General features: G+C 36.6%; 1 protein-coding gene across 1 annotated transcript in view; it reads right to left on the minus strand.

Moving 5' to 3' along the window:
• LOC131434970 (E3 ubiquitin-protein ligase AMFR-like) overlaps positions 1 to 22,873 on the minus strand; it is a 92,862-nt gene extending 69,989 nt beyond the window's left edge. Inside the window, exon 1 of the mRNA XM_058602350.1 lies at positions 22,424 to 22,873. The gene's annotated coding sequence lies outside the window, so the exon portion shown is untranslated. The remainder of the gene's footprint in view (positions 1 to 22,423) is intronic.
• Positions 22,874 to 25,595: the final 2,722 nt, after the last annotated feature.

Genomic DNA, 25,595 nt, shown 5'->3' on the forward strand with positions numbered 1-25,595 from the left:
AAAATTACTCTATGCAGATGTAAACAATAACATATCTGACACCACTTGCACACCCTGAAGTTAACAAACAATAGTTCTTTAGATAACCTTTAAAGCTCTTAGAAGGGCTCATTTTGTAGAATGCTCCCCATCGTTGTTCAGTTTTCGTTGTATTTTGCTGCAATGCAAACGACCAGTAGCAAGATGACGCAATCGATCTTGTTTGGAGCGAAACTTGCAATGCGCCAGTAGGCAACTCCGAAAATGTCGCTCACTACATCAAAACTGTCAGCTCGGGCACGAGAAAGTGATCATGAGTTTTCTTTACCAATACTCGTGATATACTTATCACACTCTCAGAGGGTAAATTTTGAAAGTTTTTGTTAAAAAAACAGTGTTTCCCTTAAAGGGACTATCCTCATCTGAAGGATTTGAAAAATTAAGTTTAATGCTTTTCTAGAAACAGAAAACGAACCGGAAAAATAGATCGGAGTTTTTTTCAATATTTTAATTTTGAACTTGTGTTTACTTTTAGAGGAGAATTTTTTTAGAGTACCCAAACAATTTCCTTCAACTTCTGGGACATCACGGGTTTGGAGAAAATGCATCCAAAATTTATTCATCTTTTTGCCTTTCTCTATAGAAAGGTATTAAAATTGCTGGAAAACCCGATTTTCGAACGGAGCCTCGGAGACCCATAGTGTTATATACCATTCGACTCAGTTCGACGAGATCGGAAAATGTCTGTGTGTGTATGTGTGTGCACTTTTCGAAGATATTTGAACGCGCTCAATTTCTCAGAGATGGCCGAACAGATTTTAACAAACTTGGGCTCGTTTGAAAGCTACTGTCGGGCCATTGATCAAGTTCAAAGATCAAATGGCTGTGACTTTTGGTTCCGGAGATATGTTTGTATAAGTGTCGTAACCGACAAAAAGCCGAAACTCTTAAAACTGCATGAGACGTCGAGATTTAGTGTCACCTCAAAAAAATTGTTTTTTTTGCAAAAATTAACTTTCTGGGACTTAGAAGAAAGTCCCAAAAAGTCGATGTTGTTTTCAAAAAAAAATTTTCGAGATGATACTAAATTTCGACGTTTCATGCAATTCTAAGCCTTTTGGCATCAAAATTTTTTTTTCCATTTCGGAAATTTCATGAAGAAAGAGAAAGATATTATCACACCGCTAGGTGGATTAAGAAGGGTTTTTTTTATTTCTATTAGTCCTGAGGCCAGTCAGCCCTCCATCCGAATGAAAAAAATGGATTGCCATAATGAAGATGTGTGCAAAGTTTCATCCATATCGGAGCAAGTCGATCCTTATTTTTTGTTAATAATTTCGGAAATTGTTCTCTAAATTATTAGTTGACTAACTTGATCGCACACGCTGGCCTAATATCAAAATCATGAATGCCGGTAATTTTTTTGTTTGTTTCATTGCTTTCGCTTGTATATTGCGAAAATGAAATTCATATTCGGACGTCTACACAGTGTGCTACGTAGTGCTGGTTTTTTTATTTACAACTATTTTCATTTTGGTAGAAAAAGGAGCATTGCAGTTTCGACATTCGAATCCAACTTTCTTAGCTATGACAGAAATTGACAGGATTCTTCACTTCTGACTCTTTGTCAGAGTTTTGTTCTAGGAAAACAACACTGAGAATTGAAATCACTGCGATACTCTGACTAAATTGACAGCAAACTCTACGTTCTACCAACTAAAATTCTGTCATGAAATATTAAACTATTACAGCAAGTGAAACAAATCGAAGTCTTGAAAGTCTATAACAAATCTGCGATGGTTATCTAACCGGTTGACGGACATCAATCACATCAATTTATGTGAATCTACTTCCCGAATATTCTCGCTGTAAGAGCAACTTTTTTTTTTCTAAGTAACACTTATCACCAAATAAATCTGTGAGTAAAAAAAATATTGTTTTCTTCAGACATCAAACTGATGACACAACGCTCTCCTCTATTCTCTCCATCTTCCCGTTTCCAAGGCGGTGAAGATGACGTTGGGAAAAATAAAAATATTTTGCGCCGCAGGTTTCTGTTCCTAAAAATTTACATTTTTGCCTCAGGCCTCTGGTGGTTGTTTACATTTCTTTTTTATTTCGCTCTTACTCTTACCGCGACAGTCTCGCTAATATGTTTTGATCATTTCGCGTTTATTTGTTGTTTGAGACTGTGCACTGATGTTGCCGAGTAATGCACGATAGGAAAATTACGCAAAAAAGTACGGTTCCCAAAATAGCAAAACAGTTAACCCATCATCCTAAAGACAGAAAACAATTTGAAAGCTTAAGAGCGAATCTGTGGGAAAAAAAACAGTGAATAAATATAGCTTCAAATTACCACCGTCTCAATGATCTTCAAGTCATTTGCAAATAATTAATACTAATTACAGTTGGATTATAATCAACGGGGATGCAGTGAGGTTTCACTGCGCCCAAGTCGTTTAACCTACAAAAGTTGAGACAGTGTGTATGTATTTTTCTTTCTGTGAGCGAGCTAACTTTCCTTTTTCACTTTCTAACCATACAGGTTCCTTGCGGTAACCTAGAAAATGCAAAATGTGTCGATGTTCTGTCGCTGTCAAGCAGGTCTACGATTTGTTTTTTTTTTGTTTCAGCTTTAGGAAATTTCTTGACAGGTTAGGTCGTAAAAAAAACATTCAAATACTGGTGCACGCAAAATTCGACCAGAGAAAGTAACGGTGAATATAAGCATAGTAAAACAATGTCGTCAATGAAGTAAATGATTAAGAGTGAACTCTAATTATGTGTGATGATAGGCATGTAACGTGCTTCATATGCTGAAGGTGGAAATGCATTTCAATTTAATCCAGCAAAAGTAATGGGGAATACTATTGACTTTTATGCAGCCTGCTCCTGTACGATTCGCAAAAGCGTACATAAATGTTAAAGCCTCTATAATAATGAACAATTTCCACAGGTTTAAGACTGATTCAATGTGATATTCATGTAAAGTGAAAAATTCAATTTTCAAATCATCGATTTAGCTCATGCTAGCATGCGTGAAAGTTTACTCTCCGGAAACGGTAGTGGTGTGACTTTTTTCCCTTTTCATGCAAAAGCTAAGGTATATAAAAATCGCTTCTTGGAACTAAATTCAGAACCTGAATTCTGACATCAATTTAAGGTTTAGAATTTAGTTTCTGATGTTAGTCCCAAAATACAAGTTCGAACGTTAGCTCTGAACCAAAATGTTCGATCTGAATTCCGAACAATAATTTTAAAACTGACTTCTGAACTGTAATGATATTTGTTTCAGAACTTACTTCCTGAATTCATTTACAAAATTCAATTTTGTATTTTAGTTTCAGAATTCATTTCCAGATTGTTTTACACACATTTGTTCAGTTTTATTTGTGTGGTAGAATATGCTTGTCGTTAAAAAGTCGTACTATAGTATAGATGCATCGTTACAATTTTGGAAGCAATGTAGTAAAATTCACTAAATCAATCAACTAATGCGAACGATTATTTATATCCGGAGGTGCAAAAGAAGCATGTAAACTTTATTCGTATTCACGTCCCCCAGTTATGTCTCTGACATTAGCCACCCGTATTATTTTTTCATTTCATTAAATTTCATGCCACGGAATTTTCAAATCGTTCAATATTACACTTTCTTACACGTAAGTTGGCGTAAACTGCGATGTTTTTTCGAAGTTTGTATGATAAAGAAATTAAAAAATAGTATTGGTGATTGCCGATAATTTGGCAGAGACTCGATATTTCTCTTACTTAACAGTTCGGCTGAAAAGTTCGTATCGTTTAATAGAAACACACATTTTTTTGCCAAAATTCGTTTTTATTATTCAACATAATTGCCATCAGAGGCGATACAGCGATTATAGCGATCTTCCAACTTTTCGATACCATTTTTGTAGTACGATTTGTCCTTTGCCTGAAAATAGGCCTCAGTTTCAGCGATTACACCTTCATTGCTTCTAAATTTTTTACCAGCGAGCATTCTCTTGAGGTCTGAGAACAGGAAAAAGTCACTGGGGGCCAAATCTGGAGAATACGGTGGATGAGGGAGCAATTCGAAGTCCAATTCGTTCAATTTCAGCATGGTTTTTCGTTGTTGTTTTTGATCGATTGTGAGCTCACGCGGCACCCATTTTGCACAAAGCTTTCTCATATTCAAATATTCGTGAATAATATGTCCAACACGTTCCTTTGATATCTTCAGGGTGTCAGCAATCTCGATCAACTTCACTCTACGGTCATTGAAAATTATTTTGTGGATTTTTTCACGTTTTCATCGGTAACAGCCTCTTTTGGACGTCCACTGCGTTCATCGTCTTCGGTGCTCATATGACCAGTACGAAATTTTGCAAACCACTTACGAATTGTTGCTTCGCCCGGTGCAGAGTCTGGATAACACTCATCAAGCCATTTTTTGGTATCGGCGGCACTTTTTTTCATCAAAAAGTAGTGTTTTATCAACACACGAAATTCTTTTTTTTTCCATTTTTTCACAATAACAAAAGTAGCTTCACTCAAAATGCAATATCTCACAAACTAATAATCAGACAGCTGTCAAATTTATACACGTATCTTTTGAAGTTTTGTAGTAACTGAAAATGGTATGGATTTAATTCTAGTGGCGAACTCTCATAGAAACGATACGAACTTTTAAGCCGATCTGTTACCTTATGTTACCTAACAGCTATAGGCCTGGGGTGTTCTTTGCTGTATCAAGCATACGTCTGCACATAACTCGCTCCATGGCTGCTCGTCGCCAGCCACTCAAGGCACGGATGCTTCTGAGATCACCCTCCACTTGATCGATCCACCTTGCTCGCTGCGCTCCTCTTCTTCTTGTACCAGTCGGATTAGATTCAAAAACCATTTTCACGGGGCTATCGTCCGACATCCTTATGACATGCCCAGCCCATCGTAGACGTCCGATTTTAGCTGTCCGTACGATGGGTGGTTCTCCTAGCAGCTGTTCCAATTCGTGATTCATATGCCGTCTCCACGTTTCGTCTTCCACTAGATGGTCCTCAGTACCTTTCTTTCGAAAAAACTGAGGGCGCGTTGGTCCTCTGCCAACATAGTCCAGGTCTCGTGGCCATAGAGAACAACCGGTCTAATGAGCGTTTTGTAGATGGTCAATTTCGTGCGGTGGCGTACTTTTCTCGATCGAAGGGTTTTTCTGAGTCCAAAGTACGCACGATTCCCTGCCAAAATACGTCTCTGAATTTCTCTACTGGTGTCATTATCGGCGGACACCAGTGAGCCCAAATACACGAACTCGTCAACCACCTCGATATCGTCACCGTCTTTCAATCGGATCGTGGTGGGAGGCGTAGTGTTTCTTCTCTAGAGCCTCTTCCTCTCATGTATTTTGTTTTTGACGCATTTATGGCCAGTCCGATACGCCTAGCTTCAGTTTTCAGTCCGATGTAGGTTTCCATCATCTTCTCAAGGTTACGTGTTACAATATCAATATCGTCAGCGAAGCCAAAAAGTTGTACGGACTTTCGGAAGATCGTGCCACTCGTGTCGATCCTCGCTCTTCGAATCACACCTCCCAAGGCAATATTGAACAACATACAAGAAAGTCCATCGCCTTGACGTAGCCCTCTCCGAGATTCGAAGTGACTCGAGAGTGTCCCAGATACTCGGACGTAGCACATCACTCTATCCATCGTTGCTTTGACCAATCGCGTCAGTTTATCCGGAAAACCGTATACGTGCATTATCTGGCAAAGTATTTGGGAGAAGTACCTTGTAGGCGGCGTTCAGCAATGTGATTGCGCGGTAATTGCAACAGTCTAGCTTATCGCCCTTTTTGAAGACGGGAAATACCACTCCATCCATCCATTCCTGCGGTAGAATTTCCTCCTCCTAAATCTTAGAAATCATCCAGTGCAGCGCTCTAGCCAGTGCCTCTCCTCCATGTTTGAGCAGCTCGTCTGGCAACTGGTCATTTGCCCGCGGCGATATTTCTCTACATTGTAATCGCCAATCTGGCAGACGATGCTAAAAGAACTCGCTACCTCTCAACGCATGAACCGTGTGAAAAATTTTCTACATTTCTTCGCTCCACCTCATACTCTGAGTATTTCACGGCCCTTGTCAAAATAGATACAGTTTTGCAATGATCGGCGCTGTGTGGAATTCACCAAGAGAGAATCGCAAGTTGACAATTATCGCAGAAAATCGAATCGATGATTCTACATGATAAATCATCGAGGTTACAATATTTCAAAACCCTTGTGTAGAACATTCACAGATATTTTCATAGAACCAACTTATACAAAGGATATATGCACATAGCTAGAATGAGCGGCAATAGCAAAATGATTCTATCGCAATTATCAACTGCCCGAAACGAGAATAAGCGACCGTTTGTTGCTTCAGAGAGAATCCCCACAGCAACGTGCTAACCTTTGATTCTCAGACAGATCATCGAGAGAAATTCGCTCTCGCACTGGTGTCTATTCTATGTTAAATGAACCATGCCGGTTTTTTGTTGCTGCGATGATATCCGTTTCTCTGTGCTGGCACTGATTGAATCGTGGAAGCGTTTCTAGAGAGCGTTATTATCTCAATACTAAATGATAACTTCTATTCCTCTATGTTATCGGATGCGAATTTATTCAATTTGCTTTTGTTCGTCTAGACGTTTTTTGCCACTGACAACGTTTTTTGTTGAATTTTTTTTCATAGATATAGGACTGTAAGTGAATGCTGTGGTGGCCAAGTACAGCGAAGCATGCTTGGGTCTTCTAGTCAATTGGACTTTCTCTTCATGTGTTTTCATATGCAGGATAGTTTAATTGGGAAAACAATTTCCCCAGTTAGGAGTTAGCTACGGGTTCGAGTCCCGTCTCTGCGGCAATATTTTAACGGTTTTCATTACATAATTTCGCTATTCGCATGTCATTTTTTCAATCTGTTTTCCCCGTTAGATATTGATCAAATTTGAAACTAGCTCAAGACGGTTCTACGTATTAACAAGATTAGAATGAAAATGTTTGCTTATGCTATATTTTTAAGGTAAATGACGATTTATGCCTACCGAAAGATTCACACTGCCGAGATAGCACGTCTCTCCTACAGCACTAGATCAATAATTGATTTTATGTTTTGAAGAAAAACCAAATAAATGTTTCAAGGAGGAAATTCCCTCGATCACAATTCAAACTACCCGACAAACGGAGCACCTACCGGTTTGTATCATCTGTCGGACCGGTCAGCAGTGGAAACAAACGATTCTCACTTCTCTAATTTGCAATACTAAACTTTAAATTAGCATATTGCCGAGTCCGAGGCGCCAACCGATGTCTCACGCACACATTTATAAACACATATGATTTGAGGCGGTTTTTTTTCGAGTCGTGTTTTATTTTCTACATTCTCGATCAGAAACTCAAGTCTGTTTCTATTTGCTTTCGGACCGTTTTCGGTCCCATGAGAAGAATTTATGGTTTTCACGGTGGATTTTGAAGAATTCTCACGGTAAAGGTCAAGAGATAGTTGACGCTTGGTCAAGGCAAACGTGAGCCAGTTCTTCGAAATTTGACATTTTCGTTCGGTGATCTGTTCTGAATGATGGACAAGTTTTCGGTGCCGAATTCAATCATACGAACAATACAAGACAACTAAACGGTTTCCGCAACACATCTCAGTTCTTCACTCAAGGGACTAATCTAATTGCTAGCATTATCTCGTATGTTGTTTATGTACAGCAGAGATTGTTAGCGAAAATTCAGAAAAAAGGAAAATAGCGGAGGATAATAAAGCAATATTCAATGCTCGAAATTCACACTATACTATTGATAGTGTGATAAAAATGGTATTTGAATAGAATTGACGTATTGATAAATGACTGATAATATTCTCAATAGCATTACCTCATGCTAGGGCCTACTTTGCAGTGTCAATACAATGAAACACAAATCAATCGTAAATAGCAAAAGATTCAACGTAAAACAATTGTAATCAGTACATGATTTGTTCTCCACCTTATGTTTTTTTAACAGAAAATGTCTAACACAAATGTCTAAAATGTTTGTAAATCAACGATTTACATCGCGAAACATCGTACGCGCAGGTTGCTCTGATTTCGAGCATTGAAACTCAGACAGAAGAGTCCGCCAAATAAACATCGTTGTATGGAACATCACCCAAACTCTAATCAGTATCGGACCACAGCAGGCGCTGATGTCAGCAGAGAATGAAATGACAGAAAAATAATGTTTCGTTCGCGATTTTATTCCTGTTAGATCTACTGCGGAATCTACACGAACCAGAAGACGTGATGACGTTACGGTTATTTCAGAGAAGCATTTGGATGCTGAATTGAAAATAGTTAATTTATTAACTATAGTATCAAACACACACGGTTTACTTTTCTCTTTTCCCATACAAAACCATCCAATCAAGTTTTTCGCGTTGGAGGAACAACATTTTTTGTTTATTGAAAAACCTATAGGAGCTCCGCTTTTGTTGTTTTTTGCTGATCTTTAACTGAGAAAGTACTGCAACAAACAGGCTTCCAAAACCGCTTTTTTTTCTTTAAATTCATGGTGGCATGAACGGAGTGATGTGAGTCACCGAGGCATTTTATTGCAACCTACTTCCAACAACAACAACAACAACAACAACAACACAAAAAACAATGGCCTTCTATGCTTTCACCACATTTTACTATCAGTTCAGTTTGCCGTATAAACGTAATTATTAGTCTCATTTTTGTTAACAGTGTTTTTCGCTCCACGAGTCAGTACCGTAAATCTGGACAAGCCTCAATGGAACCGCTTCGTCAGCTCGGTGGACCGTTTCTGAATTAATCGTAAAAGATACGGTTATGTTACTGAATTATGAGATATCAGCTGTGCAAGTTCAGAATGTCGATTGTTTCATAAAAAACGGCGAAAGGGTAATGTCAGAGACATAACCGGATGACGTGAATACGAATAAAACTGACATGCTTTTTCCACACATCCGAATATCGATAATCGCACGTACTAGTTGATTGAATGTGTGAATTTTGGCATACTCTCAATACTTCACTTGCATAATGCAATGTTCAAATTCATTCGTAAATTGAAAAATCCACAACAAATCGTTTTTAGCCATCTAGGCATTTTTATTAATGTGCCATTAATTTCCATAGCTTACTTGTCAAACCCGTCTTTAAAATACAAATTGTATAGCGAATAGAATGAACATCCACAAAAAGTATCTATGATTCCTTCAAAAAATCATGAGAAGTAGTAACAAATTGAATGACTAAATGGACCGTCATGTTGTTTAATGCACAAATGTGTCAATTAAAAATACTCATGTTTAATGGGCATACATAGTTAGTGACTATTTTACTTGCGAACAAAACATTTCGTAAGCCCTTTGCACTCAACCACTGAAAATATTCCATATTTATGTGTGTCTGCTTTGTATGTTACGCTTTGTGCGATAATTCGTTCAGTTCATGTCCAACCACATGAATTGAACGAATTTTACTTTATTGCTCGTTCATACGAGACCTGAATTTTGAGTTATTTGTGGTTATCTCATACTATTGAAATTTTTTTCATAAATTGCTGACCATATGTAGGTGATAACTAGAAGGTATCAGATATGATGAATAACGCGGGTGCAACAGAAGTTCTTAATGAAGCGTAGAAATTGTTTCTTAGATCACTTTCGTTGAATGTAGAGGTGCGTCAAGCTTCAGAATGCGTAGAGTCACCTTTTTTCAGCGGGAGAGGAGCTTCCATTTCCAGCTAGCGTTGATTGAAGGTCATTTTGTCCTTCATATGCTTCATAATCGGAGTTGTGGGGGGTTTCCGTTTTCTTGTTTTCCTTGTTGATCGCAATCTTGGGCTCGTTGCTAGTTGCGTCTTGTACATTGATTGCAGTTGACAGTTGGTTTGATGGTGAAAGTGTTTTTGAAACAGGAGTATTGCGTTCACTAGTTATGGTTGTTGAGCGGATGACCTTGTCTTTGGTTAAAAATGTTTTTTGATTAAATTTTCAACAGTGTGAGATAACCATAAATAACTGAAAACCAGAGTTTTCTAGAACTTTGATTGAACATCGTTCTTTTCTTCTATTACTACAGACGGAACTGGACGTCGGAGTGAGGTTCTCTCACCAACATCAGTAAGAACAAACCAAGTATAAAACGTTAAACGCTCAGGTCGTGCTATCATTTGGACTTCGATCGTCAGGAGAAGCAGTCGGCAATTAAGCAGACCTTCTGCGTGATCTAAAGCCTCAAACGCGTAGGTCACAGAGACCACAGGTCACAGAAGATCGATCGCGTCATCCTGCTGCTGGTCGTTTGCATTTGAGCAAAATACAAAGAAAAATGGACAATGGGGAACATTATGAAAAATCAGCACTTATGGCTCCAAATGTCATCTAAAGAACTATAAGGATTACTTCTTTCCATATCGGAAATTAAAACCATTAGTTTAGTTCAAATATAGGATAATACCATACAGAATTACACAGCTTGGAGCTTTTGAATGCCAGAAATTAATCCCGTACGATATTTTGCTATTCATAAAAGCCATTCACAAAAGGTTCTTTTTAGGACCACCATTATTTTATCATAAAGAAATATACTGATTATTTATTGTTTAGTAATAAAGCTTGCTTCAGATAGAATTGAAACAAAGACAATTGTTTGTATTTCGGTAATTTATTATTGAATTCAAGATCTTTTTTTATACAAATGTAGCGTTTTCTTCATACTTTTAAGAAAAAATAGCTATCTTATTCCACCAGGTCGTCATCAGATTGATGTCTTTGACAACATTTCCCTTTGCCTTGAGTCTCCTATTCATGATTGCCCAGTATTTCTCAATAGGGCGGAACTGGGGGCAGTTGGGTGGGTTAAGTTTTTCGGAACAAACTGGACCCCTTTCTCTGCATACCATTCTTGAACGACTTTGCTGTTATGACAGCTTGCCAAATCTGACCAAAACATTACGGGATAGTCGTGGGATCGAATGAACGGCAAAATTCGTTTTTGGAGACACTCTTTTTGGTATAGTTCCGATGTCATTGTCTTATTTGTAACGAAAACTTTCGTTTTTACCTTTTTTTATATATATAAAAATAGGTATAGAATTCGCTCAAACTTTCGAAAAATTTTCCGAGGCCCGGAGGGCCGAATGTCATATACCAATCGATTCAGCTCGACGAACTGAGCAAATGTCTATGTGTGTGTGTGTGTATGTGTGTGTGTGTCTGTATGTGTGTTGTCAACTAAGAGGTCGAGATCTGGACTGGAGAGATGGCTGGACCGATTTTGATCAAACTAGTCGCAAATGAAAGGTCTCCCCGTCACCCAGAACGCTATTGAATGGTTTTGAGATAGGATGTTTACTTTTTGAGTTATACGAAGTTTTGTCAAAATTTTCAGTTTTTTGACAGTATCTGTCACATTGAAAACAGAATATGTTTCCAGACTTAGATTTCGCTCGGTAATACCTATCCAACAAGCCATAGATTGTTAAAATCCGTCCATTTTTAACGGAGATATCGATATTTTTGTGTAAGCCTTATTCCAGTAGAAGGAATTTTGAGCGCTGTATGACAAAGCAATACTTGGGAGCAACATGAAACACGATTTTTTATACTGTTACATATAATTGTTTCTAAGTACCAAAAAGACTGTGTACAGCATCCTTTTTTATGACAATTTGCCTCGGACCAATTTTAGCACGGTTCATTTTTGGCAACATAATCTTTCGAATATGGCATTTATAAACCAGATGATATCAGCATTTTCGAGTTGAAAGTAATTCCATAATTATATTGATTTAAACTACTTACAGCAATAAAAGCTAGAAGAACATGACTTCCATATACCATACGACTCAGTTCGTCGAGATCAGCAAATGCGTGTGTGACAAATAATTTCACTCAATTTTCTCGGAGATGGTTAAACCGTTTTTTACAAACTCAGATTCATATGAAAAGTCGTACACTCCCAAACAAGGTTCCTGAATTACGTTTGGATCCGACTTCTGATTGCGGAACCACAGGATGATATGTGGAACGAAATTAAAATAATGCAATTAATTTTTCTCGTAGATGGTTGAACCGATCTAAGATTCAAATGAAATCTAAGAATCATCTATGATTCAAATGAGTGGTCTTAAAATCCTATAAAACCTCTTACTTTTTAGTCAGATCCGACTTCTGGTTTAGAAAATGCAGGGTGATTAGTATAAAAATGTCCATTTCACATAAATTAATCAGGTTTATCGGGTTTGCAGATTTGGATAGTCGATTACCAAATAAATTTATTTCAGTTTGAGCGGTATTCGTTTTTGGATTCGGAATGTACCCCCAAATTTTAATTCGCACTACAATTTCTCAAAGATGTCTACACACTGCTCAGGAGAATTTAACTGATTTCGGCTACACCGATTTTAGAATTCCGGTTCCAGTATCGAATCGATTCTCAAAGCTCAATCATTTTCTCAAAAAAGACCAAATCGAACTTCAAAAACAAATATTACAGGACTTAAGGTCCCATACAAAATTGGTGAATTTTATCCGATTCTGAAATTACAGATGATGAGTTTATAAATTTCATGTAAATTGTTTGGCGTAATAATTTATGGCCATTCGAATAATTTTGGGTTATGCTAATTCCTGAATACCGGCTCTGGAGGTACCATAAATAATGACGAAAAACTCTAAAGTGGAATTTACTTCGACATCTCATGGAATGTTCAATCGATTGTCGCACGCTAAGATTGAAATTCTATATGTTTTGCAGTTTCGGCATTACAGGGTAATGAGTGATTAAAATCTCAATTTGCCGTTTAAAACGACGATAGTTAAAATAATGTCGTGAGAACTAAAACACCTAAGAATATCCATGCAAAAACACATGCGTATTGATAAAAAAAGGTATCATCTCACTGCTAGGTGGATTAATCACGTTTTTTTTGCCACAGCTGCAAATGCCCTGCCAAATCATAAATTTTCTTACAAATTTGTCGGCAAAAACAAATTTAAATTTGGCTGGAACATCCCCCCGAGCCGTTGCCAAGTACAATTTTTGACCTGGGATTTGCCCGAAGTCAGCCTTAACATAGGTTTCATCGTCCATCAGAAGACACCTGTCGAACTTGGTCAGCACCTGGTCATATAGCTTCCGAGCACGAATTTTGACCACACTATTCTGTTTTATGGTTCGATTTAGCTGTTTGCTAGCTCGATACGACTTGATTCCTTCCCGAAGTCGAGTTCTCCTCACGGTACTATGGGCAGCAGCGAATTTTCTGGCCAAATCACGGTCCGACAGATTAGGATTCCTCTTAATCGTCTTCAAAATCTTACCACGCAGTTTCCGGACGATTGGCTTGAGGCTTCCGAATCGTCGTCAATGTTTCCTTATACCATTTGATAACGCGCCATACGGTATTTCTGGGCAATTTTAGCTGTTTAGCTAGCCTAGATGCATGGATTTTCCAGATAACTGTGAACAATTTTTTCCCTTCTTTCGGCTTCCATGTTGGATGTTTACAAAGTACAGTCGATTGGCGAAATGTCAAAAATCATACGTGAAGCTGACAAAATTCCCGACACGTGGGCGCCAAGAACTTCCAAATCCGTCCACCAGGAGCGCCACAATATGAGCAAAAGTTTGTTCCAATTCTAAATGAAGCAAGCTTTATTTGTGTATCAGAATAAGTAATCTGTACTTTAGAATAGGTATATCGTTTCACATTCTAGTAGTGAAAAAGGGAAAACTTGCTCAATTCACACCATCTATCAACTAATTGGTATTAGGAAGTACAAAGAAAAAGTGTCAGTTTTATTCGTATTCACGACATCCAGTTATGTCTCTGACATTACACGCATTTTCGCAGTGTCAGTGCACCGTAGTGAGCAGGTTGTTCGCAAAACTGACATGTAATCAGCTGGTTCTCATAAGTAACCAGCGATTTACAAGAATGCCCTGACGGCCCTGACTGCAAATTACATAATATGGAAATGTCTTATGCAGTTGGATACGTAACACTAGCACATGAATGATCACTATACTGTATTGTCTTTGTTTCTGTCATCTCGACCGTAAGCAATTGTCGATTATGTAGGATGCGATGCGAACACGAACTGAGCAAACGACCTTCATTTGGAGCGAGCCGCGATGTGTTAAACACTAAAAAGTATTTATAGCTCGAAACCAAGAAAACAAATCAAGTTTTGAAGAATAAACTCGAGTAGATTTTAAACGCCATCTTAGGATTTAGGCGTCCTGTTGCAAACAAAACGTTGAATACATAATCTTCGCAGTACTAGGTTTTACATTTCGTATTACATAGAACTTTAAAAACATGTATTGCCTAAAGGCACTATATTGTGAACTGGTTCGCGCAATTCTTGAAGAGGGTGCTGTCGTTTGAGCTTCTTATTGTTAACTCGACATCCAAGGCGTGCTCTTCGTAGTCCCCCTTGGAGGGATCCCTACAAACTTCGCAGCTATCAGGATCGTTATAAATTTATCGATTTTCAATTGTGGCAGTTAACCGCAACCATAACTGTGAAAATATTATTATTTTTTTCAACATTTTTGCAGCTTTTACGCCAATAATGCTCCTTCTTTTTAACCACGAGAATATTGGCGTAGAACCACACATCTGGGAGGCATTGTGTAAATTGGCGATCCTCGGTACTACGTTTTTTTGAAGCTGGTCAATCTAAATAGTGGCTTTGGCCTTCCCATCATGCAGGTCGTGAGCCGTAGAAGGAGCTTATTTAAGAATTTGATATGAGAAATATGTTTGACGTCATCGATTTCCCTCTAGATACGTTCAGTATTCGGTCCTGTAACAGTTTTTGTGTTCAGTTTAAAAAAAATGTTTCGACATTTGTAGTCATACGACGTCGCAAAATTCAATTCTAAAGTGTTTTAACCATTATTTTCGAGGATCTGGATGACCAAAATAATTTTTGTGCATCAACTAACAAGTCCTTTAAATTAGATCAATTCACTTTTAAAGAACTCGCTCTTCTTTGAATCGTAATTCAATTCATGGAATAATTGAACTGAATTTAAACTTCAATGCATCTTTCAATATGCAAATCATACGTAATTCGATATTTAAAGTGATTGCCTAGTAGGGTTGAATTGAATTGAATATCGTTTATTTTAAGCCGGCATAGTAGGGTTATTGTAGCAATAGACATCTCGTCAGTAGAGTCGTCATGTTTATTTACGGACTAGTCGGACTAGTTGAATGCAATATCTATGCTTCGACTGTAAGAAACAATATACCGAAGAAAAAATAGTTCAATTGTACGATATTGCTGTAATAGCCACGAGAAAACTTGAAGCAAATTTTCATCTAACTCGTAGAGTCAATGTAGCTCTCCGACAGAGACCGTAGATTTCACTCTAACGTATGGTTTTAGTATATGAGATGACTACTGAAGCTGAGATGAATGGTGGTACCGTTATCGAATTTCTACATGCGGAAAACAAACATACAAAACATCTACTCGCCAAACCCGTTCTGAAAATACCCATAACTTTATATCCCACAGTATGGAAAAGTTCATTATTTACGAAGTTCGAACTAATACTACATTGAATGTATCAGATTTCAGAGCCTAGAACTAATTCTTAATAATACTTTAGTGGCTTATAGATGTCACAAAAATATGTTTAATTTATCTATTCCTAACTGTGTCGAAGACACTCTTCAAATAATTTTCATTCCTAGTTATAAATGCTTAGAAATTCATATACTCACTAACGCTAGATGCTATGAGAAGTATTTTATCAATCATCTAATAGATCTTGGAACTTTAATACACTCTTCCAAAGAAACCGTCTAACTAAATCTTCATAATTTTGAGTCACAGGACTAATTCTGCATCAAATGGTTGTAAATTATAAGTCTACACAAGAACTAAAAATTTACTGAAAAGATTCTGGTTCTATCTGTGGTCAGAAGCGAGATAATCATTCATTGTTCCAATTAGTCGAAACAAATGATCTGGGATACCTTATTGCCGGATTCCTAATTCAAGTTCCCTGTGTTGTAGAAGACTACACTGTAAAACGTTCGGTCTTCAGAACCTCTAAATTCATTTTTCAAAGTGATTACATGTGCGAGTTGTGTGAGATGAAGTAGATAACTCAATTTAATGTTATAATGTTCGAATGCTACAGCTTTGGATATGAGAAGGACAAAGAGTGCATTTTCATACTGTGCTCAAATAGCCACAAAGCTATTCACGGCGGATGCGAGATGGAAGCGACGCAACGAGTGTGCACTGACAGAAACTACCTGCATACAGCTTTGTGAAACTACACTGCTTGTCATATAACCGAACATTTTCCGTCTCCTTATAGCTAGCACTTACAGTCCATGGCAATCGCAAAAAGTTCGCATTCCAAATCACCTAAGTTCGAAACCGGATTCTCTCCGTGGTGTGGTAGTAGTGGGATGCATAAATTCGCTTTTTTGTTTACGAGTAATATCGCCTAAATGTATACTATCCCAGGCCTTCTTTTCTGCCCAATTTATTTTTAGATTTTGCTCGCGACGTGTCATTTCGAGAATATCCACATCATATTAAGTTTCCAATATGCTTTCACTGAGAGCAAAACTAGTTTTCAGTTTCATGTCACACAATCAATTACACTATTTGATCTATTTTGAACTCAGGAACATTCTTTCCGAAAACACCAACATTCTACATTCTCTCATGAAGACGAAATCGCTCTCAATCTTTTAGTTTTCCTAGACTAGAGCATAATATGGATATTGAAATATGTGCAATACCAAGCACACTAATTCCATCTGATTAAGTACTTCCGAAATACAATTTCTATTTGTTGATAAACTTTAAATCTCTCGAAAAGTTGTTTGAAGACTTCAAATGCTAAAATATTCGCGATATTTCATGTTCAAATTGCTTTCTTTTGTGTAAATATATGAACTATTTCATGCTCTTTTCAAAGCACCCCTGACGGAGTAGTTCTCCGCTTATTGTCGAAAGATAACAATTTTAGTATGGAAATTGGGCTTCATGAAATTGAATAGCTTGGTTCCATTTCCTCCTGTTCGGTAGTATTTAGGTGATTTCTCTAGTTGAAAACTAATTCCATAGCTACACGGAATACTTTTCAACAATAAGTCCAATAAGCCAGTCGGTGTTGAACAGTCGTTCGCACCGCACGCGTATAGCTCTTGGCTCCTGGAATTTTTTTCTGGCTACCTAGAGTTTCATTGATTCAAGGCTTCAGTCTTTTTCAAGGCTACCTGAATCACTAACTAAGTGACTAAGTGATACAAAGAGTGATATTAGAGTGACTAAGTGATACAAAGAGTGATATTAGAGTGACTAAGAAATTAATCAGCCTTTTTTAAGGCTAGCTAGGAGTCTAATCGAAGACTAATTTAGCCTAGTTAATTTAATTTAAAATTTCATTAATTTCAAAAATGCCTGCGTCCAACCGGAAAGGCAACAAGCCTAAGGCTAAAAATAATTCAATACGGAATAAATCACAATCCGTTATTCAACATTTTTCTAATAACATTCACGATCTTATAGAATCTGAATGTAAAAATAAAAGACAACGGACGGATTTCCCTTCCGCTGATCCTATGCCGTCTAACAATATTTACGAGATTCTTCCTGAATCCGATTGTAGCGACATAGAAGAAAATTCTTCAAAAATTCCCAAAATGGACGCTTGTCGTTCTGGGAAGAAACATCAATCTATGCCACCAGTGACGGTGATGATTTCCGACTTCAAAGCATTCCGTACTGAGCTTTCTACTTTTCTCCCGGAAGTAAAAGTCTCATTTCAAATCGGACGAAGAGGAGAATGTCGAGTCTTGGTGGATGGATTGGAAGATTACGAACGTCTTATTCGATATTTGTCCGAGAAACTTCATAAATTTTATTCATATGATATAAAATCAGACAGAACCTTCAAGGCTGTCTTGAAAGGCTTATCAAATGATCAAAGTATTGATGAAATTAAAAATGAACTAAAAGAATTGCTTGGTTTTGCCCCTTCCCAAGTAATACTTATGAAAAAAAGAGCGAATGGTACTTCTAAACCACGCTCTGGAATTTCCCATGAACTTTACCTAATACACTTCAATCGAAGTGATGTAAACAATTTGAAAATTTTAGAAAAAGTACGTTTCATTTCCCACATTAAAATTCATTGGGAACATTATAAACGGCATAATCGTATTGCTAACTTAACGCAATGTCGTCGTTGCCAAGGCTTCGGTCATGGAACCAAAAATTGTCATATGGATATACGGTGTTTGAATTGTGGTAAATCGCATTCGAAAGACGCTTGTCCAATGAATGAATCCACTGATAAATTTTCATGTTCAAATTGCAATGGAAATCATAAATCCAATTATTTGAAATGTCCTGTCAGGGAAAAAATTTTAAACGCTCGTTCGCTTAGACAACAAGTCAAATCAACGACCTTAAATTTACAGAATATACCTGAAAATTCTTCTAAGGCACCTGCCAATTCGTCTTCTAACGAAAACAATTTATTGACAGGTAGATCGACCTCGTCATCATCTTCTTCTAATGTCAGTTATGCTGGTATATTAGGTAGAAATCTATCTCCTATTTCTTCTAATGTAAATAATCAAAACACAGGACCGCCTTGCAGTTCTTCTTCTAACGAAAACAATTTATTAATAGGTAGACCGGCCAAATCATCTTCTTCTAATGGCAGTCTACCTACAATTATTCCTTCAATGCCATTCGCTTCTTTAAATGAAGTCTTTAAATTGAAGGCGATATAACTGAAAATAAAATGATCTACCTACAAGATCAACTTTTTCAAATGATCATCCAAATGAATTCGACTTCATCATTTTTTGAAGCATTTCAAATCGGATGGAAATTTGCAAATAATATTATAATGAATTTAAAATTTAACAGTGATGTTAAATAATTATTTGAATATTTTAAATTGGAATGCTCGATCTTTGAAATCGAGTGAAGATGAATTTTATAATTTTCTCAAAGTTCACAAAATTCATATGGCCATTGTGACAGAAACTTTTCTTAAACCAAATGTCCAATTGAAAAGTAATCCACATTATGAGGTTCATCGTTTTGAAAGGTTTACTGGAATGGGTGGTGGAGTTGCCATTTTTGTCCAACGGCAAATTAAACATCGAATTTTACCTTCTTTCAATACTAAAGTTATTGAAAGCTTGGGAATCGAAGTTGAAACCATTCATGGAATTTATTTCATCGCTGGAGCATATTTGCCATTCCAATGCACCGGCGAACAATTAAATTTCTTTAAAGGCGATTTGCAAAAACTTACAAGATATCGATCGAAATTTTTCGTAATAGGGGACTTAAATGCTAAGCATGTCCAGTGGAATTGTAGGCAAAATAACAGTAATGGTAAAATACTTCATAATCAACTCTCAGCTGGTTACTTTACAGTTCTTCATCCCAGTAATCCTACTTGTTTCTCTTCCGTGAAAAACCCGTCTACAATTGATCTGGTTCTAACAGATCAAAGTCACATTTGTAGTGAACCGATTACTCATGCTGATTTTGACTCAGATCATCTTCCTGTAACATTCAGACTTTCCAACGAAGCTATAATTAATCCAATTAGTTCTATTTTCAACTATCATAGAGCTAATTGGTTGGATTACAGATCTCACATTGAAAATCATGTGGATCATGAAACTATTTTAGAAAATTCTGCGGACATCGACACAGCAATTGATAATTTGAATCATTATATTATCGAAGCTAGAAATCTTTCAGTTCCCAAAGCTCAAACTAAATTAAATTCTCCTATCATCGATGACAATCTTCAACTGCTCATTCGGTTGAAGAATGTTCGTCGACGACAATATCAACGTTCTCGTGATCCTGCTATGAAAAACATAGTTAAGGATTTACAAAAAGAAATTAAACATAGATTTACTCTTTTGCGAAATGAAAATTTCGCTAAAGAAGTTGAACAAATTAAACCATATTCTAAACCTTTCTGGAAACTTTCTAAGGTTCTTAAGAAACCTCAGAAACCAATTCCTGCTCTCAAGGAAGGAAATCAAATACTTCTTACAAATGGTGAAAAAGCTCAAAAGCTAGCTCAGCAGTTCGAGAGTGTCCACAATTTTAATTTAAACGTTGTGAGTCCTATTGAAAATGAAGTCTCACTGAAGTATGATCATATTTCAACCCAAGTGTTATCACACGATGACATTTTTGAGACGAATTTTGATGAAATTAAATCAATTATTAGGAAACTCAAAAACATGAAGGCTCCTGGTAATGATGGAATTTTTAATATTCTTATTAAAAATCTTCCCGATGTTGCCTTGAGACTCCTGGTTAAAATTTTCAACAAGTGTTTTTCATTAGCTTACTTCCCAAAAAGATGGAAAAACGCTAAAGTAATTCCTATCCTAAAACCTGATAAAAACCCAGCAGAAACATCAAGTTATCGCCCAATTAGCTTACTTTCTTCTATCAGTAAACTTTTTGAAAAAATTATCTTGTTAAGAATGATGACTCATATAAATGAGAATTCAATTTTTTTACCAGAGCAGTTTGGATTTCGTCATGAACATTCAACTACTCATCAACTTGTCAGAGTAACGAACATGATAAAATCAAATAAATCTTCTGGGTTATCCACTGGAGTTGCTCTTCTAGACATAGAAAAAGCATTCGACAGTGTTTGGCACAAAGGTTTAATAGCAAAAATGTCTGATTTCCAGTTTTCTATTTATTTGATCAAAATGATTCAAAATTATTTAACTGATCGTACTCTTCAGGTTAGCTATCAGAATTGTAAATCTGAATTGCTACCCGTACGAGCCGGTGTTCCGCAGGGTTCGAGCGATCTTGTATAATATTTTCACTTCTGATCTTCCAAATCTACCCGTTGGTTGTCAGAAATCGCTATTCTGTGACGACACAAGTCTGTTAGCCACAGGTAGAAATCTAAGAGTGATCTGCAGTCGCCTACAAAGAAGTTTAAATATTTTCAGTGATTATCTGTCAAAATGGAAAATTAAACCAAATGCAGCAAAAAACGCAATTAATTATCTTTCCTCACAAGCCAAGAGCTTCTTTTCTAAAACCAAACAATAATCACATTCTCAAATTGAATGGCTTGGAATTGACATGGTCTGATCAAGCTAAATACTTAGGTTTAACGTATGACAAAAAACTCACTTTCAAGGATCACATTGAAGGAATCCAGGCAAAGTGTAATAAATATATTAAATGTTTATATCCTCTTATAAACAGAAATTCTAAGCTCTGTCTAAAAAACAAATTGTTAATTTATAAACAAATTTTCAGACCAGCCATGCTTTATGCGGTACCAATTTGGTCAAGCTGTTGTTCCACCAGGAAGAAAACGCTTCAAAGGATTCAGAATAAAATTCTGAAAATGATTCTGAAGCGTCCTCCCTGGTTTAGTACAAATGAGTTACACAGACTCACAAATATAGAACCATTAGATGTAATGTCACATAATATTATAAGCAAATTCCGACAAAAATCGATGCAATCTTCAATTGAATCGATTCGCTCTCTGTATTAGTTAGTAAGTTAGTATATAAGTTCCTTTTCCCCATTACACAATACAAGTAGGTTTAGAATTTTCCCTACACAAAAATCTCAGAATTGCGGAAGCAAATGATGTCTTCATGGTAATAACCAAATCATATATATATATATATATAACAGGGCTGAAAAGTCACCACTTGTGGCTGAACACCCAATTTAAAATCTTAATAATTTAATTTTAACTCATATTCCAATAAATAGTTATTTAAAAAAAAAAAAAAAAAAAAAAAAAAAAGTCCAATAAGCCACACGTTTAAGTTCTTGCCGTTCAAGATAACTGCTCAATAATAGTTTTGAGTGTAGATTCTTTGCTACAGGGCTGTAATTGGTAAATGTTACCCCGCAACAACAAAAAAAAATGCCGCACCGGTAGATTTTTTTTCATAGTCATCATCAATCACAAGATGCAATAACGACCGATGAGTAACGAGTCACATTAGTAAAAACAACATCCATAAATGAAAAACAAAACGTTCCATTCCTAGATTCCCGTATCTTTAATTGCTAAACGATTTCTCACTAGAATATGATTGAAAACGAAATTAGCGAATTACACTAATAATAGAACATCATTGGTGGTATTCCAACCAATACTAATTCCCGCAATGGTATGGTATGGTATAGGACACGGGACACAGGTGAGGAGTAAAGCCAAACGGGAAAATCAATTTTCGTGCTCATCGCGAACCTGTAAAGTTACTACCTACGGATGTTGTTTTTGTAAGTGTATGAATTTGCTGTAGTCTACTTAAATAGTTGTTTGCCAATCAATATAGCAAGGCAATGGGAAAAAGGTCATTACTCGACTTACCGTTCGAACAATGCATTGCTAGTAATTCAAGCGATTATCTTCGAACCGTACTTTCAATAGTTATTCCAAAGTTGCTGATTCACCAAGTGAGAAAAATAAATTTATTTTGCCACTGCCGAAAAACAATCTCCTCGGGGATTTCGCAATTTCACCAAAACTGACATTCCGTACCACGTAATTTTTCTGTCATATTCCGTTCCGTACTAATTTGCACTACGCAGAGAACAAAACGACAAACCGCAAGACGGCACACTGTCAATTTACAGTTTACCTCCGCAAATGTAGATATCGCAAATATTTATCGCCATTCACCGAAGACACTAATTTCAACTTCCCTCGTTCGATGGCTGACAGTTTTGCCTTTTTCTTGCCTATAGTCAAAAAATAACACCAGACAGAAAACGGACCGCACACCCGCCGTCGTGTCGATGACAACACAGAATGAATGAACCCGATCGGCTCTCCTGTGTCGAAACCAGACAAAATCAGCAGCAGCCGTTCACCCATCGTACTGAGGATGGAAAAACACAACAATCCAAGCAGGAAAGCGGCACATGGGAATCGGACAAAAAACGAGTGGCAATGTGTGCGTACCATGCAAGAGTTCATTCGCTGTATATTTGACAGGTGCCAACGTGAGGAACATTACGGAAAATGGAACGTTGTGATCCGAGAAGAGAGAGATACGATGAATGAGAATTGCATTAAACGTTTGCTTTTTTTCCTGCTATGGATGATAGTTCCAGCAGCTAACGCTTTTTGTTATACTGTCGTTGTTTTCAACAATATGTTAAGTAATGTTCATATCATTTTACAGCGCACAGTATATGATAACGGAAATTAACTTCTGTCTGATGCTTAAAATCAAAAGTGTCTCAATCCAAAACAGAGGAATCACAATCAAAGAATTTATTCATTAGATAAAAAATATGGATACAATCAAAGACCGTTAAAATCTCGTTGTATTCAATATAAAAATAATTCTAGCTTTGGATTCTTTATACAACTGATAATTTGACTTTTCATTAAACAAATAAAATCCTTTGCTACGATTCTTTTGACTAGGAATCCTTCCAGAACCATTATTCCGGGCCAATTATAAAATAAAACGAGGTACATAAAATAAAACCAAAGATAAATAATAAAGACATGTACGTGCTTATAAATATTTTTAAAAAATGTGGTTCGTTCTCGGTACCTTTTGAAATGTCGTTTTAAGCAGCAATTTGAGATTTTAATCACTCATTACTCTGTAATGTCGAAAATGCAAATCAGATCGAATTTGAATCTAAAAGTGTGACAATCGATTAAACATTCCATGATATGTTGAAGTAAGTACCACTTGAGAGTTTACGGTAATTTGAGGTACTTCCAGAACTGGTATTCAGGAACCAGCATAACCCAAACCAATTCGCATGACTATATGACGAATAAATTGCAATAGTTTTGAGTCCAACTTAAAAGCATTTCGGGATTGTCATCTTCTATATCGGTTTGAATTTTAAAAATTCATCATCCCATAATTGCAGAATCGGAAGTCAGAATTGGATAAAATTAATTAATTTTGTATATGATTATAAGTTTATTTTAATTTGAATTTTTGTTTCTGAAATTCGATTTCGACCGTCCCACGACAAAAGGGCCTAACTGCAAATGACAGTTTCTCTTTGTTTACTTTTTCTTTCGCGATTTACCGAACTGATTATATATTTGACGCTTTACTCTTCGCAAAACTTTCAAGGTAAAACTGCAAGCTTTTGATTTATATTGGAAACTCTAGAGAATTTGTAATAATGGCTCCGTAATAATCAAAAGAGCAAGTAAACAAAGAGAGGCACTCATTTGCAGTTAGGCCCTTTTGTCGTGGGACGGTCGATTTGTTTTTATTAGAAACCCGAGGCAAAATGTCATGAAAAAGGATGCTGTACACAGTCTGTTTAGTACTTAGAAAAAATTGTATGTAACAGTATAAACAATCGTGTTTCACGTTGCTCCCAAGCATTGCTTTGTCATACAGCGCTCAAAACTGGAATAAGACGAAATGTCACTTACACAAATATATCGATATTTCCGTTGAAAATGGACGTATTATAACAATCTATGGATTGTTGGATAGTGCGGAGTCTAAGTCTGAAAACATATTCTGTTTTCAAGGTCAAGTGTGAAAGATACTGTCAAAAACTGAATATTTTGACATAAAACTTCGTATAACTCAAAAAGTAAACATCCGATCTCAAAACCATTCAAAGCGTTCTGGGTGACGGGGAGACCTTTCATTTGCGACTAGTTTTATCAAAATCGGTCCAGCCATCTCTGAGATCTCGACTTCTTTGTTGACAACACACACACACACACACACACACACACACACACACACACACACACACACACACACACACACACATACACACACACACACACGGACATTTGCTCAGTTCGTCAAGCTGAATCGATTGGTATATGACATTCGGCTCTCTGTATATGACATTGGGCCTCGGAAAATTTTTTTTCAGTTTGAACGGATTCTATATCTATTTTTTATAGTTATTAAAATATAGGTAAAAAGGAGGGTAACAAACGTAATTGGAGGACGTGAATACAAATAAAACAGGCATGCTTCAATCGCATTTCCGGATATCGTTAATTGTTCGTATTAGTTGATTGTGTGAGTGTTGCAACTTCTACTGTTTCGCTTCCAGAATTGTAACAGTTTATAACAACTTATTGAAGGCAAACATATTTGACCATATAACTGAATAACTCGTACAAATGAGTCAACATATACGATAAAAAATTTTATAGTAGTTTTGTTTGTAGAGTTACATAATCGGTGGAAGAAAATTTAACATAAATCTTTGGGAATAATTTATTGTTTCTGAATAGTAGCGATCTGCGGAATTTATCCGATGTTTACAACTGTTGAATACTTTATGCCATCCCTTATTTGTCTATACCAGAGCCTTAATTCTGTTTTAGAAAGTTCAAGGTGAATTCCGAACTTAAATAAATAAACTGAATTCAGTTTCAAATTCTATTTCCAGAATCCAGGTTCCGCAAGTCTGAATGCTGAATTTGAATTCATGAAATTCAGGAATTAAATTATGAAACTGTTTCAAGTTCTAGATCAGAAGTAAGCTCAAAAACTCAGACTCGGTGTTCATATCTAGCAATT

The sequence above is a fragment of the Malaya genurostris genome, chromosome 3 (assembly GCF_030247185.1).
Source record: "Malaya genurostris strain Urasoe2022 chromosome 3, Malgen_1.1, whole genome shotgun sequence".
Taxonomy (NCBI): domain Eukaryota; kingdom Metazoa; phylum Arthropoda; class Insecta; order Diptera; family Culicidae; genus Malaya; species Malaya genurostris.